The following is an 18020-nucleotide window of genomic DNA, read 5'->3' on the forward strand; positions in this document are numbered from 1 at the left end:
CTAGTGGAAGGCAATCTCCTTTGGTTTATGCTTTACCAAAGGTCAACTGTAAGAAAGCAGATGATAAGACTGACATGTAGGGAGAAATTAGGAGTATAAAATAATGTTAAGAAAAAGGCAGCAGACACGAATTGCTTCAGGAACATCCTTGTAATTATGCTGGCCCCAAAATATATGGTGATATAACTCAGATTTAAATATATGCTGAGAACAAATACACACAGCTAAAATGTAAATTATAAATCAACAGTTTTTTATCCCTTTTAGACAGTTCTTCATAGCAGCTTTATGATTCTATTTTTCTTTGGAAATATATAGGACAAATTGAAATACCAAAACTTAAGCAACAAATCATGTTTATACCAGACATTATTATTCACTCTAAGGAGAAATAATTAAGAACAAAATATTTCATGCATATGAATAGAAAATCCTTTTTGCCTAAGGTCACAGTATTTATTTGAATACTTTCAAGGATATTATAAAGTTTATGAATTTGACTTGGGGTGATTTGTAATCCATCAATTAGCTGCAGGTTGTCTTGTTGATGCCTCACATTTGATTGAATTCATGTAGAGTCTGACACTTTTGTTATTTCCACTCTTCCTCCATCTTTTATTACTTAGTTTTGCTTAACTCTTATAAAATCTTCTCTATGTAATTCTTCAGATACATTATGCGTGATGGGCTTCAGCCCACAGGAACCACTAGTGTGGTCTTAGGTCATTTGATTTATCAGAGCCTTGAAAATTTCTTTATATTATAATATTGAAATGAGGACAGTTATCCTGCACACCACTGGAAGGATTCCAGATGATACGTACAGAGCATGGTGGTAGCTTCCACGCGGTGGGGGTGAGGGTGGGGGTGAGGGAGGTGACTGGTGGGTCCATCTACCCTATTCTGCAGGCATTCACCCCCTCCTGGGACCCCTCCCACCTGCACTCCTGGAAGAAGTGGGAAACTGGTCACACGACGTCTCCATCTTTCGTGAATGGACTCAACATGGGTCCACAGAGGCCGATACTTACCTTTCTTCCTCGCCCACAACTGCCTTCTTCCGCAACTGTGGTCTTCCTGATAAAGCCCTGCAGGACCTGTATTGAACTTGGGAGTAAGTGTTTCTTATGAATGGACCTTGGAGTTCAGGCTTTCTTCCTTGAAGATTTAATGTATAGCCCTGAGGAAACCAAGGGGAACAGTTTTCATAGGAAGAAAGAGAAACAGGAACTTCAGGGATGGGTTTGCTAAGAGGGAAGCAGAAGAAAGGAAAGAATACCAAAATACAGGGAAAAAGGCATTTTTGCTTTCTCTTCCCAAAATAAACAAGATTTAACAAATAACAAATAACAACAAAATTTTAAAAATCAAGAATTTGAAGGAAAGTTACATTAAGATCGAATGTAAAAGACTTCAATTTAATTTATAACTTAGCTTATGAAAATGACAAGTAAACAAATATGATGGTATAATTAGATTTTTACTTAGATATCCAAGAGATAGTTCAGGGCAAAGTTGTGAATCCCTAACACAGGAGAGCTCTCCTGCCGTGAGAGCCAACAGCAGGAAAACACAAGCTATCTGGTGGTCCAGAGGAATGTGCCTGTGTTCTAAGTCCTTAAGTGGTGGGGTGGGAGACGGGGCAATGAAAAAGGGAAGGAAAAAGGATTAAAGCACGTCCTAAAGGCGCTCATCCAAAAAGACATAGGGTAGTTAGCCTGCAGAGAGCTAAATCTGAGGCAATATTAACAATGGTCTGAGTTTGGTTTGGTTTAATTTTGTTCCCTTTAACACACACACACACACACACACACACCCCAGGTGTAGACAGTGGGGGAAAAGAAGAAATAAGACACTATTCCTACTCTCAGGATTTTAACTTTCTTATTGGAAAGCTTATTTTTTACATAAAAGACATAAAGACTAATTTAAAGGCAATGTAAATCAGTAACATGATTGCCTATTTTTGTACTGTTTAGTTTTCTAATTTCAAAGATCATAATGCCAATGGTAGAGAAGTTAGGAGTTAAAAACTGTGGAGAGGAAAGTACTGATCACCCCTAATCCCTGAGCAACCCCTCTTTTGAGTTCAGATAGCATCTCTGCTCTCCCTCTGGATACTGACTTCTCCTTCTCAGCCCACAAATGTGGTCAGACTTTCCTTGTCTCTACAGAGGGGACAACTGTGTCCTCTTCTCTCAGTTACTGTGTGATTAAATAAGTTAATATAGATAAAAAGAACAATGCTCAGCATGTAGCAAACACCATACACTTGCTATTTTAAAGTTATTAACATTTTAAAAAATTTATTTAGTTTTGGCTGCCCTGGGGTTTTTGTTGCTGTGTACCAGCTTTCTCTAATTGTGGTTAGCGGGGGCTTCTCTTGTTGCAGAGCAAGGGGGGCTTCAGTAGTTGCAGTGCAAGGGCTTACTTGCCTCACAGCATGTGGGATCTTCCCAGACTAGGGATTGAACCTGTGTTGCCTGATTTGGCAGGCAGATTCTTAACCACTGGACCACCAGGAAGTCCTAAAGTTATTCTTTATAAAAGAGGCAAACAAGAAATCTGTTGAGTAGGTCCTGTCCTCCTGGAACCGCTGTCTGAGCTTCTCCATCCCTGGTTCCCTGACTCTCTTGACACCATTCTCTTCCCTCCCCTCAGTGGTCAGGCGATGCAAACCCACCCTCACTCTCTCCCAGGGCAGCATCACCTCCACTCTCCCGCAGCATCCACCTGCCTTGCTACCCTGGTCGGTCCAAGGCCACATCTGAGCCTTTTCACCTTTTCTGGAAATAAAAAAAAAAACCCAATCTTTAGCAACAATGCTCTGCCATCTCCTGTCAGACTTTACCCATAGGCATCTAGGCTTACGCCTTTCTGTCTGCCCGTCTGCCCAGACCTAATCCATGCCCAGTAAGCTCTTTCTTTATGAAGTTTATCAACATCTGCTTATACTGGCAGCATCACTGTGTGCCTGCCTGTCCTGCCAGACAGATGACAGAGACCCACAGTGCTTACTTTTGCATCTCAAGAGCTTATATCATGGATGTTGGTCAAACTGAGTTAAAGTCATGGGGTATTGCTTAGGGAACTTACTATTAATATTTGCTACTGAGTCAGGTATATAGTCTTCACTTCTCTGCTCCATTTTAAGGTTCTTTTTTTGAGAGTTGGGAGTTTGCCTTCTTCAGTTGTGATTACTATGCAGTGTTTAAAACTGTGGTCCTACACATCATAGGTGCTCCCTAAATACTTCTGAAATGATAATTGGTATACCTTTGTAGGATACTTGTCACTCTCCTGCCTGGATGAGCTTGGGTCTCACAGTGAACCCCTGAGGGGGTCCTCACTGGGCAGAAAAGGAAGCCAGCTCTGTAGTTTCAAGACCAATGAAGGACATTACTGGTGGAACAAGGGGATAGCAAGTCTAAGTCTCCTGATTTTAGGTGCCTCTGCCTTTTCCACTATACCCTCCTGCCTGGGGAATGGAAGCTATTCATTGCAAATAGCTTTTCCCATGAGCAATCAGAATGCAGAACACAGAAACAACTTACATGTCCAGTGACAGATGAATGGATAAAGAAGATGTGGTACATAAACACAATGGACTGTTACTCAGCCATGGTGAAGAATGAAGTAATGCCATGGATGCAACTAGAGATTATCATACTAAGTGAAGCAATCCAGAAAGAGAAAGACAGACGTCATATGATGTTACTCATATGTGGAATCTAAAATATGACACAAATTAACCTACCTATGAAACAGAACCAGGCTCACAGAGGTAGAGAATAGACTTTGGTTACCAAGCGGGTGTGTGCAAGAGTGATGAACTGGGAGTTGGGGATTAGCAGATGCAGACTATTACATATAGAGTGGGTGGACAACAAGATCCTACTGTACAGCACAGGGAACTATATTCAATATCCCGAGATAAACTATAATGGAAAAGAATATTTTAAAATGTGTACATATTTGTGTATATATATATATATATATATACACATATATATAATGGAATCATTTTGTTGTACAGCAGAAATTAAGTCAACATTGTAAATCAACTATACTTCAATTTAAAAAACGCTCAAAAAAAAAAAAAAAAAAGAGAGCAGAGCACCTGGCTGGAGGTTAGGGTGAAGGAGTTTCTTGCAGAGGGGTGGGCTTGCTTGTTAGGGACTCTGAAGGGTACTCAGAGGGAAGATATTTCCATGCTGGGGAAAGTCTTGTATTAAAATTGCTTTCACTATTTTTCACTTGATAAAGCAGTGGTACTTATTTTATTTATTTTTAAATAAAATTTATTTTTACAGGGGGCACTTGAACGGCTAGTATACAAATTACAGTTGAATTTGTTGCCGTGACTCTGGACACAGGAGTGACAGAGTGATAGGGCTTTGTGGGCAACACAGCAAAATCCTGAGGCTTTTTATAACCTTTCAATTCCTTTTTTTTTTTTTAATTTTATGATTATTTATAGTCCAGTGAGGTCATCTTACTTGGTGGGTTTTCTTTTTCTTGTAAAATAACTGCTCTCAATAACACACCAAGGAGCTGTCATTGAGCCTCTGGATATGACATCAAAGTCATTTCTTTCTTGCTTTCTGTGTTTATAGCGTGTATTTATGGACAACTTTATTATAGTACAAATCTGTAGCCAAATGACATTTCCCAGTATTGTACCAAGAGACAGATTTCTAAGTGGTTACTCCCGTGATTCTTGTAATAATATTTTACACGTTCTTCTGACTTTCAACAGCGTCCTGTCAGATAACAAAGCTTATAAGAACATCGATGGTGATGAAAGCCTTGTGGGGCTGCAATTTCTCCACTTCTGCTTCCGAAACCAGCCCTCTGTAGCAAGTTCCGCTTGAAGAGGCCAATATTTCTAGGTCATTTATTCTTTTATTGCTTCTTCACTATTTTGTTCTACTTGACAGAATAGGTTTTAGGAAATCTGCCATGGGCATGCTGATTTCCACTTGGGTTGCTCCGGCTACACTGCATTTTCCCGGCCTCCCTTTTGAGCTACACTCCAGAGCTCATTTCACTGCTCATAGCAACTTCAGTTTCAAATCTCCTCCCTGCACACAACACGTCTGCTGTTCTTGGCCATGTGTCTTCACTCTTGCATCCTGAAGCCACCACTTAGCGTGTACCAGGATTCTTTTAGGCTGTTATTTATTTTTTTTAAAGTGAGAGTGAAACTCTCTCTGTCGTGTCCGACTCTTTGTGACCCCATGGATACAGTCCAGGGAATTCTCCAGGCCAGAATACTGGACTGGGTATCCTTTCCTTTCTCCAGGGGATCTTCCCAACCCAGGGATCGAACCCAGGTCTCCCGCATTGCAGGTGGATTCTTTACCAGCTGAGCCACCAGGGAAGCCCAAGAATATTGGAGTGGGTAGCCTATTCCTTCTCCAGCGGATCTTCCTGACCCAGGAATTGAATTGGGGTCTCCTGCATTGCAGGCGGATTCTTTCCCAACTGAGCTATCAGGGAAGCCCTTTTAAAGTCATGTAGATCTTTATTTACTGATCAGCTTTCCCCCAAGGACATGAAAGCATTGCTAACTGCTTATGCCATTGATCCTTCCTAGCCTCTGACTTCAGGCAGACTGCCTGACTACAGGCAGGCTTTGTAGTCTAATACTGATACTAAAGGGGAAAAAACAACTTGTAATTTAAGTTGTAGCAAATAACTTCTGTGTCCTAGGGAAGGCCCCATGTTTCCTTTGCCCTGGCTCCTGGTATCAGGCACCTGGTGGTCCTTATGTCTTGATGGAATTCTCAAACTGAGAAGGCTTTGCAGACAACAGTTAAGTTTCTCCTGGAACTGTGCCAGCCTAGAATCAAAGCTCTTACTTCTCCCTTCTCCATGGCAGCAAATGGATTGCTGATTTGTTTTCCAGTGACAAAATATGAATGTGATCAGCGGCCTAATAAAAGAGAGTCACAAACACTGTTATAGCCCTCATTTATTTAGTAAATGTGTAAATTAGTTTTCTTAACCCCTAAGTCCATAATGACACAGAAATCATATTTCAAAAAGTGAAGTCGTTTTTTATACATATACATGTATACCTGAGACTGTCACAACATTGTTAATTAACTATGTACTGTGCTCAGTTGCTTGGTTGTGTCTGACTCTTTGCGACCCCATAGATAGTAGCTCGCCAGGCTCCTCTGCCCCTGGGGACTCTCCAGGCAAGAATACTGGAGTGGGTTGCCATGCCCTCCTCCAGGGGAACTTCCTGACCCGGGAATTGAACTGGGGTCTCCTGCATTGCAGGCGGATTCTTTACCAGCTGAGCTACCAGGGAAGCCCTAATTGACTATACTACAACGTAAACGTTAAAAAAGGTGAAGTCACGCCTTTGACATAATTCAATCCATGCCTCTCATCATGATGCCTCTGAGGTTCTGTCCTCCTTATTCCAATTGCCTTGTCACTCCTTATACCCTTGTCTGCCTGTAAAATCTGATTCATTCCTCAAGGTCAAGTTAAAGTGTCACTTGTCTGTGAAATGTTCTAGAATCTTTCTGGAAGTATCGGTTACTTTTGCCTTTCTGTCTCTAGAGCACTTTGTGGTTCTCCTTATTTTCACTGCGGAGTCCTTTAAGGCTAAAGTTAAACTTAAAACTGAAGCAGTTTTAAGGTGTGTGTGTCCTTCTTCTTTGGGGACAGATAAGGCATTATTTGGCTCTGAAAGTTTCCTTAGTACACAGCATTGTGATTTAAATATGCTGTTGGCTGAAGTGTTGACTGCTGATGAATATACAAGGCTGGCTTCAGGAGGTCATAAAGGAAGAGAGGTTATAAATAATCTAGGTCCCTAACCTGAGAGAGTTTAAAACTTGAGACAAATTTTGATATGAATAGAACCACTTGAAAATATAGAAAAGATCTTTACTACTGCTTTTTGTAGTTTCAGCAAAAGCATCCAGGAAACAAATCTTTGGACACAGTTTGCTCAGTGAGGGCACCAAGTTTGTTGTCTGTACAAGGACAAGTTTTATCAGCTCTTGAAGGGGTTTATAGCTTGGGGATTTATTTATTCATTTTTTAATATTTCCAATATAGACTGTAGCTTCATACTTTTACAATGTGGACAAATGAGTGAAATGGGGAAGTAATTACACTACCATGGAAGCTTGGAGTTTGTGAAGAAAGGAAAATAATTGTATAGGAGTAGATGCATAGTAAGGTGAAAAATGTACTTAAGATCATTGCTCATGTGTGTGAGTGTGTGTGTGGACTCAGAAACAACAAACTATAGGACGGATATTGGCTGTGGTGCCAGATAAACCCAAGCTTAGCTTTGGCATCTCATCTGGAGTGTCCTTTAGCAAACGTCTTTGAGCCTCACTCACCTCACTTATAAAATGGCGATAATGGTGAGCTGCGTAGATGGAGAGGATAACACCCTTTCAAGCATGAAGCAGTTCCTGGCATAGCGGAGGGATCTCTTCTCTCACTCCCTCCTTATATTTCACTTCTAGAAAAAGCCGTGGAAGCCTGGGAGGAGCCCTTTGTGGAGACAGACGGGGTGACACCAGTGGTCCCCCTCTTGAGCCTCTGTCAGTATCCTGTTCTCCCCGCCCAGCAGTCCTGCTGGTCCATCCTGGATGGACCTCTGCCTGGAATCACTGAGCGCTCTATTGCTAGAGCCCTTTCAGCTTGCGGGGGCTCTAAGGTCAGCCCTTGAGGACAAAGACTCTTTATCACCTGCCCACGTGTCAGTTGCCATTGCTATTCCTGGCATCAGTGGTGGCTTCAAGGGTATTTGAAATGCAGGAAAGGCAGGAGGCGGGACTCCCCTGTGGTGGCCCTCGGTGCCTCCGGAATGTCTGCCACGCCTCGGCTGCTTTGCGGTTAGTCAGTTGGCTGTGAGTTTAAGGTCCCATGTGGCTTTGAGTGAGAAAAGGAATGTCTTTCAAAAAACCGTGGACTGCTGGAAGAATCTGCCCCAGTTACTCAAAGGTTCCTTTCTCTACAGTTATTTTCTCTTTCGAGGTTACTGCAGTTAGAATTAAAAGCTGTAATCTTGACTTCAGGGCTAAGTTCTTACACTGGACTTTGCTTTCTATTCTGTACATGACACATCCTTGCATTTAAATTTTGGGAAAGAAAGTGTGTAAGTTCTTTGCGACGTGCATTTATGGAAATCATGAAGCTGTGTAGAATTTGATCACAACTTGCACATAGAAGAGGAACTGGAAAAAACATTCTAAATGGTAATAGTGAGTTGTCTCAATGAGTGACTTTTCTCCCTTTTTCTTTCTCTATCTCTTTTTTCTACTTTTCTATGTGTGTTGTGCTTAATCTCTCAGTCATATCTGACTCTTTGCGACCCCATGGACTGTTGTCTGCCAGGATCCTCTGGCCATGGGGATTCTCCAGGTAAGAATACTGGAGTGGGTTTCCATGCTCTCCTCCAGGGGATCTTCCCAACCCAGGGATCAAACCCAGGTCTCCCGCATTGCAGGTGGATTCTTTACCACCTGAGCCACAAGGGAAGCCCTTTTCTATAGTGATCACATATTACTTCTAAAATGAAGAAACCAAATATATTTAGAGAGAGTAAGGAGAGAGAGAGTAAGCAGCAGTTTCACCGTTTTATGGTGATGGATGGCATTGCCTTTTCTTTGTATCTGCTCAAGATTCAATCAATAGACTGGGGACCTCTGTTGTCATCATGAACTTAGGCAGCTCCCTTCCACCTTCACCCATTTATTCAGAAGGAAAACAGGATGGTCACATCTGTCTTGTTGGATTGCTTTGGGATGCAAAGGAGATTATGATGATAAATGTTCTTAAAAAACCACAGTGCATTATGAAAGAGAAGGTTTTATTGATGCTCAAGTGACCTTATGGGGCTCATTAAGAGCAGTTTTGTAGGAGGAAGAATCATAAAAGTGTAGCAAACAGTCAAAGATGTACATATGCAAGGGAAGAGGGGGCTTTCAATTGGTTTACTTTGATCATTGTGGGTGGATTTCCCCACCAGTGGTGTATCATCTAGGAGTTTTTAGCTTCTAGCACAAACACACAACCCACACAAGGAAAGCTTTTCTAAGGCGATCTCAACGAGCCATCACTTGTCCCAGCAGAGTGGGGTTGAATGAGAGAATTAAGTTGAGGAGAATGAGTTACAGCAAGAAAAACGTTTATGGCTGAAATTTATTGTGTTCCAGTCACCGTGTTAAACTCTAGTTTAACTGTTATAATATACCTATTAGGTAGATGCTTTTATTATTCATGTTTACACATGGGAAAGTTGAGTTACAGGGAGATTAATGATATCTTCAGGGTTTCACAGCTTAATGAGGTTAGTGCTGAGATTTGAACCTAACTAATTTGCTCTATAACCCACCCTGTTAACCTTGTGGATGACCTGCTTAATGATAAGGTCAATTTGGTGGTAGTGAGAGGTGGAGAGAGCGGATGACTCACCTCTTGGGGCAGAATTAAATTTAGTTGCTTACTTAATGTCTTTGTCCTTCAATAGACTTTCTGAACAAATCAGCGTGCATTGTATTTATACATTTACTCTGAGAGCAACTCCAAAATGGAATCAATTATAATACTCCAATGCATACATATAGAACATAACCGAGAATGGGATGTTTGTTTAAAATCAAAAGTCATCTCCTTTAAGACTGGAAATTAGATCCTAGTCTGATGTCGGTTTCGAATTTCAGGATTACACTGCCATCTAGTGCAGACAAAACATTTTCCCAGAGTGTGGAAGCTAGTGAATATATATAAAATTTCATGGGATGCAACATTAAATGATGTTTATTTAAGGGTTCTTTCATAAAAGAGAAAGAATGATTTCAGAATCAAGGATCTTTCTAAATATACTGATAAAGGATAACATGGAATTCAGGAACACACTTTCTATTTAATAGGTGATAATAGTATAGAAGGGAAGGCTTGAGTTCCTACACTTCATTTAATTTCATGTAAATCTCTTTAACATATACCCAATAAAGAAATTAGTGCAGTTGTTTTTTTTCTTCCATGAGCTTGAAAGTTCCTGTAAGTCTTATGAGTTCGACTGATAATTATTTTTAAAATTTATTCTTCAAATACTTATTAAATGCTACAGCCAATGCTAGCTGTGAAAAGGAAAAGTAGCTTAATGGAGCTGAAAACATTTCTTTTATGAGCAGCCTTTCTTGGCCAGTAGCACCAGAGGCACCCGGGAGCTTGTTAGAAATGTATATTCTCATGCCCATCTGAAATCTCCTGAATCAGAAACTCTGGGGGTTAAAACCCCAGGATGTCCTTTTAACAAGCCATTCAGGTGGTTCTGGAATGCCTTTGGGAACAACTGTTAGAAAAGGAGATTACAGTATGTAGGAAAATATGCTGAGGGACCAGAATATGAAGTTATTTGGAAGTACAAGAAGAGGCTCAGGATGTGTATTAGCTTCCACAAACTGAAGACCCGCAAGGCAGCAGATGTAGCAATATGTATTGGAGGCACATATAAAGTGGAGGGGAGTTGGTTTTTCTCTTTCTTGGGGACATGGAAGTGCCCATATTAATATTTCAGAGGAAGCAAAAGCAACATACTGAAAGATTTGGGATGGGGATGGGGTTTGTTGTTGTATTCTTGTATTAATGGTCCATGACAAGAACACATTTATTTGTGAGGGATTTCAGAGAGAAATGTCTTTCATCATGGGGATCTATTTGCTTGCTATATATGATTAGGCTATGATTACAAGTATAGAATCAAAATAAGCGGATTAAAAATAGAGCTTTGATTGTGGAGAAATTTCTTTATAGTAAAAATAACACACATAACTGTGGAGGTCTTAGTTTTAGCAACTCTCTGATTATTAATCATCTCTCAGCCAGATTTCTATGATAAATTTCAGGCTTTCATTGTGGCTAATCTGTGGCAACCTCACACAACTGGTATGTGCCCTTAGGCATTCTGGGTCTTTTATTTTTAAAGACAAGAGAGATGGAAGAAAACTTAAACCTAGACACTATTTGGAAGCCAGTTTTTGAAGTGCCTCTTCTTTGTTTTAATCTATAATGTAATTAAATGTGGGACTCATGGCATCTTTAATGTTATAAGTTAATGGCAATGTCACTTCAAATGGATACTTTTTAAAAAGACATTCATGTAAAAAACAAGGAACTTGTCCTGCTATTCAAGAGTCTTATTGGGCATCTCAACTATTTGTACCCCATACCAGGAAATAAGAGGAAAGATACCTCTTGGCATTTCTAGTGCCTACTATATCTTAATCCACTATTTTTCAAACCATGGGTTGCAACCCATTAGATGGTCCTGAAATCAATTTTTTTGAGTTGATCATCATCACTAAAAAATGTAATAGGATAAAATAGAAAATAGAACATACCACAATTACATATGTAAGTAATGTCTTCTGAAACTTCTGTTTCAGTTGTGCATATTTATGCATATTTATCAAATCCATTTAGTCTATCTTTCAAGAAATGCCAGAACCATGTTTCTGAAGATACAGCTAAAAAAGTTGTTCTTGTCCAGAACCTCATCTCTCATTTGCGTAGCAGCCAGAATAAAGTCCAAACTCCAAGATTTTCAAGATCCCCTACTCATCTCCTCCCCTATGGTCCGCCTAATTGCATTTTAGAAAGTATCACCATCTACTCAGTTACTTAAACTTCTACTCCCCCATCCAGTCCTTTTCTAATGTACCACTCATCAGTCTTACCTCTTCACTCTCGCCTTGTCTGAGTCAAAATTTATTCTCTCAGATAAGACTTTTCTCATTCCTCCGTCTAGATCAGCCTCTAAACCAACCCCTCCTTCCTCTAGCACACTTTGCCATCTTTTATAATTTAAATACTTTAAAAAATTTCAGTTCCAGCTGAAATTATCTTGTTTATTCTTGTAAACATATTTAGTATCTGTCTCCCCACCAGCTCAGTTGGTAAAAAATTCGCCTGCAACGCAAGAGACCCAGGTTTGATTCCTGGGTCAGGAAGCTCTGCTGGAGAAGGGATAGGCTGCCCACTCGAGTATTCCAGGGCTTCCGTTGTGGCTAAACTGGTAAAGAATCCACCTGCCATGTGGGAGACCTGGGTTCGATCCCTGGGTTGGGAAGATCCCCTGGAGAAGGGAAAGGCTACCCAGTCCAGTATTCTGGCCTGGAGAATTCCATGGACCGTATAGTCCATGAGGTCGCAAAGAGTCGGACACGACTGAGCGACTTTCACATACCTACACATCCCCATCAGCATATAAGCTACCCAGGGCAGGGATCTGGTCTTGCTCTGTCCTATTTATGTGCTGAGGTCTGTTCAGGGCTCATGGTAGAAAAGTCAGAAACAAATATTTACCAAGTGAGGAACTTCTCTGGTGTTCCAGTAGCTAAGACTCTGTGCTTGAAATGCAGGGGCATAGGTTCAATCCCTGGCCAGGGGACTAGATCCCATATGCCACAACTAAGAGTTTGCATGCTGCAACTAAAGATCTTGCATGCTGCAATGAAGATCAAAGATCCTGCATGCTACAACCAAGACCTGGAGCAGCCAAATAAATAAATAGAGCACCCATGCCACAGAAAGTAGGCATGCCCAGACCACACAGGGGATGCCCCTTGAGCACCCAGCTCAAGGGTAGGTTGTACTTCTGGGCCCCCTGGGACTTTTACCCAAGGTCACTCCTTCAAGATTGGCAGAAATAGCTGATTTGCCTAATACATAGAAACAAGTACAGAGAGTCAGGGAAAATGAGGAAATACAGGAATAAGTTCTGAATGAAAAAACAAGGCAAAACTTCAGAAAAAAATCTTTATAACATGGAGATCAGCAATTTACCTGATAAAGAAGTAAAAATATTGATCATAGGGATGTTCACAGAACTTGGGAGAAGAATGGATGATCACAGTGAGAATTTCAACAAAGAGAGAAAATATAAGAAAATACCAAATAGAAGTTACAGAGTGGAAGAATACAATTACTGAACTGAAGAATGCAACAGAGAGATTCAACAGGAGACTGGACAAAGGGGAAGAATAGATTAGTGAACTGGAAGACAAAGTAATGGAACTTAGAGCAGAAAAGAAAAAAATAATTTAAAAAAGTAAAGGTATTTTAAGGAACCTTTGGGACAACATCAAGCAGACTAGCATTTACCTTACAATGGTCCAAAACAGCAAAGACGAGAGAGGGCCATAAAACTTATTTGAATGAAAAAATGGCTGAGGCCCCCCTTAATCTTGGGAAGGAAACAGATATCCAGGTCTAGGGACCCCAGAGAGTTCCAAATAAGTTGAACCCACAGAGATAGACTAAGACATATTATAATGGAAATGATAAGAGTTAAAGATAATGAGAGAATCTTAACAGCATCAAAAGAAAAATACCTTGTTGTGAACAAGGGAACCCCAATAAGACTACCAGTATATTTTTAGCAGAAACTTTGTAGGCCAAAAGGAAGTGGCATGAAATATTTAAAGTGGCCAAAGAGGGGGAGAAAACCAAAACCTTTAACTAAGAATTCTCTATCTGGCAAGTTATTTTTCAGAATTAAAAGAGAGATTAAGAATTTTCCAGATAAGGAAAACCTAAAGAAGTTCATCGCCACAAAACAAGAAATGTTAAAGGGACTTCTTTTAACTAAAAAGTTGTGTCTAACTCTTTGTGAGCCCATGGACTGCAGCACACCAGGCATCCCTGTCCTTCACCAACACCCAGAGCTTGCTCAAACTCATGTCCTTTGAGTTGGTGATGCCATCCAACCATCTCGTCCTCTGTTGTCCCCTTCTCCTCCTGCCTTCAATCCTTCCTAGCATCAGGGTCTTTCCTAATGAGTTGGCTCTTTGCATCAGGTGGCCAATGTATTGGAGCTTCAACTTCAGCATCAGTCCTTCCAGGGAATATTCAGGATTGATTTCCTTTAGGATTGAGTAGTTGGATCTCCTTGTTGTCCAAGGGTTTCTCAACAGTCTTCTCAATACCACAGTTCAAAAGCATCAATTCTCTGGCGTTCAGCCTTCTTTATGATACAACTCTCACAACCATACATGATTACAAGAAAAACCATAGCTTTGACTAGACAGACCTTTGTTGGCAAAGTAATGTCTCTGCTTTTTAATATGCTGTCTAGATTTGCCATAGTTTTTCTTCCAAGGAGCAAGCATCTTTTAATTTCATGGCTGCAGTCATGGTCCACAGTGATTTTGGAGCCTAAGAAAATAAAGTCTGTCACAATTTCATTGTTTCCCCATCTCTTTGCCATGAAGATAGTACAAGATACATGATCTTGGTTTTTTAAATGTTGAGTTTTAAGCCAGGTTTTTCACTCTCCTCTTCACTTTCATCAAGAGTCTCTTTAGTTCCTCTTTGCTTTCTGCCATTAGCGTGGTGTCATCTGCATATCTGAGTTTATTGATATTTCTCCTGGCAGTCTTGATTCCAGCTTGTGCTTCATCTAGCCTGGCATTTCGCATGGTATACTCTGCATATAAGTTAAATAAGCAGGATGACAGTATACAGCCTTGACATACTCCTTTCCCAAACTAAAAAGAAACAGTACTAATAAATAACAAAAGACATACTAAAGTAAAAAAATCTTACCAGAAAAGGTAAATGTAATGGATTAATCACTTATAAGGCAAGTATGATGGTTAAGAGGCAGAAGTACTAAAGTGAACTGAAACTACAGTAATTAAGTGATGCATTAAATGAAAACATATAAAAGGTGATGTCAAAAATAGAAAACCTGGTGGGGGAAGTAAAAATGTAAAGTTATGGAACACATTCAAATTTAAGTTATCAACTTACAACAGACCATGGTATACATAAAATATTATAGGTGAACCCCACAGTGACCACAAATAAAAAATGTATAGTAAATACACACAAAAAATGAGGAAGCAAACTAAACATATTAAAGAAAGCACTCAAACCCCAAGGGAAGAAAGCAAAAGATGAATAAAGAAACAGAGAAGAAATACAAAAATGGCTAGAAAAAATTAACAAAATGGCAGTAAGTACATGTCTGTCAATAATTACTTTAAATGTAAATGCAATAAATTCTCCAATTAAGACATAAAGTAGCTAAATGAATAAAAAAATGAAACCCATCTATATGTTGCCTATGAGAGACTCAATTCGTAAGGAAAGACACACTCAACTGAAAGTGAAAGGATGGACAAAGAGATTCCATGACAATGGAAAGGGGGAAAGAACTGGCATAGATATACTCATATCAGACAAAATAGACTTTAAAACAAAGACTGTAATAAAAGTCAAAGGAAGGCATTATGTAATGATGATGAGTCAATCCAGAAAGAAGATATAACATTTATACATATATATGAACCTAATGTAGGAACACTAAAATAGATAAAACAAAGGTTAGTGAACTTATAGGAAGAAATTGACAGCACTACAAAAATAGCAGGGGACTTTAACACCCCAATTATATCAATGAATAGTGATCACCATGACAAAATATCAGTAAGGAAGATTTTGCTTAAATAGCACATTAATCAGATAGATTAAATATATGTAAATGAGGAACAGAGGAAGGAATATAAGAACTGATTAACGTGTATTCTGCTGCTGTTAGATGGCATGTTCTGGCAGAAAACATATTCTTCTCAAGTGCATATGGACCATTCTCCAAGATAGATCACATGTTAGGTCACAAAAAAAGTCTCAATAGATTTAGGAAAATTGAAATCATATCAAGCATCTCTTCTGATCACTATGGTACAAAATTAGAAATTAATCACAAGAAGAAAACTGAAAAAAATGTGGAGATTAGACAATATGCTACTGAATTATCAAAGGCTCTTTCAATAAATCAAAGGAGAAATTAAAAAATACCTAGAGAATAGTGAAAACAGAAATATGACATACCAAAATCTATGGGATACAGCAAAAGAGGTTCTAAGAGGGAAGTTCATAGTAATATAGGCCTATCTCAGAAGACAAGAAAAGACCTCAAGTAAACAATCTAACTTTATATCTATTAATAAAAGGCCTAGAAGAACAGATGAAGCCTTAAGTTAGTAGAAGGAAGGAAATAATAAAGCTCACAGCAGAAGCAAATGAAATAGAGACTAAAAAGACATCAGAAAAGATCAATAAAACTATTAATAAAAGTTGATTCTTTGAGATGATAAACAAAATTGGCGAGCTTTTAGCTAGACAAACAGATAAAAAAAGAGTGACTATTCAAATAAAATTAGAAATGAAAGAGAAGTTATAACTGATACCACGGATATACAAAGGACCACAAGAGACTAGTATAAACAATTATAAGCCAACAAACTGAACAACTTGGAAGAAAAGGATAAATTCCTAGAAATGTACAATCTGCCAAAACTGCATCATGAACAAAAAGAAACTGGAATAAACAGGTTCCTAGTAACGACATAGAAATCAATGATCAAAAATCTTCCAGTAAACAAAAGTCTAGGACCAGATCTCTTCACTGATGAATCCTACCAAACATTCAAAGAAGACTTAATACCTATATGTCTAAAATTCTTCCAAAGAATTGAAGAGTAGAGAATGCTTCCAAATTCATTTTATGAGGCCAGCATTACCTTGATACCAAAAACAGACAAGGGCAACACAGAAAAGAAAATTGCAGGCCAATATTCTAGATGCTGAAGAATTGATGCTTTTGAACTGTGGTGTTGGAGAAGACTCTTGAGAGTCCCTTGGATTGCAAGGAGATACAACCAGTTCATCCTGAAGGAAATCAGTCCTGAATATTCATTGGAAGGACTGATGCTGAAACTGAAGCTCCAATACTTTGGCCACCTGATGTGAGGAACTGACTCCTTGAAAAAGACCCTGATGCTGGGAAAGATTGAAGGTGGGAGGAGAAGGGGACGACAGAGGATGAAATGGTTGGATGGCATCATTGGCTCGATGGAGTTGGTGATGGACAGGGAGGCCTGGCCTGTTGCAGTCAATGGGGTCGCAAAGAGTCGGATATGACTGAGCGACAGAACTGAACTGAACTGAACTGATATAAATACATATGGACAATTAATTTATGAAAGGGGATCTAAGGAGAAAGGAGAGTCTCTTCAACAGACGGTGTTAAAAAACTGTACAACCATATGCACAGAATGAGGCTAGACACCTATCTTACACCACACACAAAAATTACCTTAAAATGGGTTAGAGTTGAATATAAGACCTGATATCACAAAATCCTAGGAGAAGACATATGCAGTAAAGCTCCTTGACATCATTCTTAGCAATGCTTTTGTGCCTCTGACTCCAAAGGCAAGAGATACAAAAGCAAAAGTAAACATACGGGACTGTATCAAACAAAAAAGCTTCTGTACAGTGAAGGAATCCATCATCAAATGAAAAGGTAATCTACTGAATGGGAGAGGGTATTTACAAATAAAATATCTGGTAAGGGCTTAAAATATTCATTCAAAATATATAAAGAACTCGTACAACTCAATAAAATAAACAGACAACCTGGTTAAAAAATAGGCATAGGATCTGAATAGACATTTTTCAAAGAAGTCATGCAGATGGGAAACAGATACATGAAAAGATATTCAACATCACTAATTATTAGGGAGATGCATATCAAAACCACAATGAAATATCACCTCACACCTACTAGAATGGCTATTCTCAAAAAGATAAGAAATAACAAGTGTTGGCAAGGATGTGGGAAAAAAAGGACCCTTCTTAAACTGATGATGGGACTATAAATTTGTTGCGGCCACTAATTAAAAATATATACTTACCCCCATGTTTGTTGCAGTACTATTTACAATAGTCAAGATATGAGAATAATCCACATCTATCAATGGATGAATGGATAAAGAAGGAGTGATACATATATATAATTAAATATTGCATACTTAGCTATAAAAAGAATGAAATCTTGGCATTGTGGCAACATGGATGGACCTGGGAAGTACTGTTCTAAGTGAAACAAAGAAGAAGAAAGACAAATACTATATGATTTCACTCATATATGGAATCTGAAAAAAACCTCAAACAAACAAATGAAA

This window comes from Cervus canadensis, chromosome 20, assembly GCF_019320065.1.
Source record: "Cervus canadensis isolate Bull #8, Minnesota chromosome 20, ASM1932006v1, whole genome shotgun sequence".
NCBI classification, from domain to species: domain Eukaryota; kingdom Metazoa; phylum Chordata; class Mammalia; order Artiodactyla; family Cervidae; genus Cervus; species Cervus canadensis.